This window comes from Penaeus monodon, chromosome 27, assembly GCF_015228065.2.
Source record: "Penaeus monodon isolate SGIC_2016 chromosome 27, NSTDA_Pmon_1, whole genome shotgun sequence".
Classification (NCBI taxonomy): domain Eukaryota; kingdom Metazoa; phylum Arthropoda; class Malacostraca; order Decapoda; family Penaeidae; genus Penaeus; species Penaeus monodon.
The window spans coordinates 41,111,432-41,112,832 of NC_051412.1; positions in this window are offsets into that span (position 1 = coordinate 41,111,432).

Genomic DNA, 1,401 nt, shown 5'->3' on the forward strand with positions numbered 1-1,401 from the left:
AACAAGCACATACACGCAAGCTATTCGGTCGACAGTATACTTACTGTGATCAGAATGGAAACAGAAAGAGATTTTTTAAGTTAAACTAATTTATTTAAAGACATTATTCCAGAAAAAAAAAAAACGTGGGATGGCGTCTTCGAAATTATTAACAACGGGAAAAACGAGAATAATTCGCCGTTTATATTTCCCGACGAAGACGATGTCTATTTCGTTTTCAGAAACAAACTTTCTTCTCTCGTGTCATCGAAATATCGTTTTTCTTTGCTGCTCAATTTAAGATTGACTATTTTATTTTCAGCAGCAAACTTTCTTCTCTCGTATCTTCGAAAACTTTTCTTTGTGATGCTCATCTGTAGATCAAAACATTTTTTTTGTGCTGCTCATCACCGAAACTTTTTTTTTCTGTGCTATTAATTTTTAGATCAATATCTTTCTTCATTTTTGTGTCATCTGTCTTGTACTACTCATATTTAGATCAATGACGAGGTAGGTATACAGAACCACAAACAGAGAGGGCATCCTTCGTCTCGCTCTACACGCCCAACAATTCTCGCTTGGTACGTCCGAGAGCGTCGTCAGACAGCGCTATGAGCGAGTAAAGCGTGTCGATGAACGCGCTTGGACCGTCCGAGCGGCCTTTCACGGGCCGCTGCAGCGCGCACGGGCATCCTTCGTCTCGCTTTAGGTGCCCAACAACTCTCGCTTGGTACAGCGCTATGAACGAATAAAACGTGTCGATGAACGCGCTTGGGCCGTCCTGATGAGCCCTTGAAGGCACTCACTGGTGTGTTTGGACGACTCTCTTGCACACCCTCCGACGCATAGACTATTAATTAAAGAAAAATTCATATAAAAAAAAGTAGCGGATCCATCGGCCCGAGACTCTCGGGTTATAACCGCATTGCCTATACCCGCTTAACCTGCCAATCCGAGATCGAGAGAACGACTCCTCGATTTTTGTATGAATTAATTAACGCCGCATAAAGTTTTTGAAATATACACATAAAAATTTATACAAAAAAAAGTCTCGGATGCATCAACCTGAGACTCTCGGGTTATATCCGCGTTGCCCCTGCCCGCTTAACCTGCCAGTATGAGATCCAACGACACAATAATTGATTTTTAATAAATATTTTTTATATTTATCGACTGACGTGCGGGTCTCATAATTAAATTCATATAAAATCAAATATTGGGTCGTGTGATCTCAGATTGCGGGGATGAGTGTGCGTAGGCCACGTAGTACTAACCCCAGAGTGTATAGATGTCTGAGGGAACACATCACAAAACTAATTAAGGTTTTCTGTTCTGTTGATGTATAGTATAAACGTGTGCTTGAACATTGACATATGAATCAAGGTATAGACTCAAGGTGTCTGTATCAAATAGAAACAACAG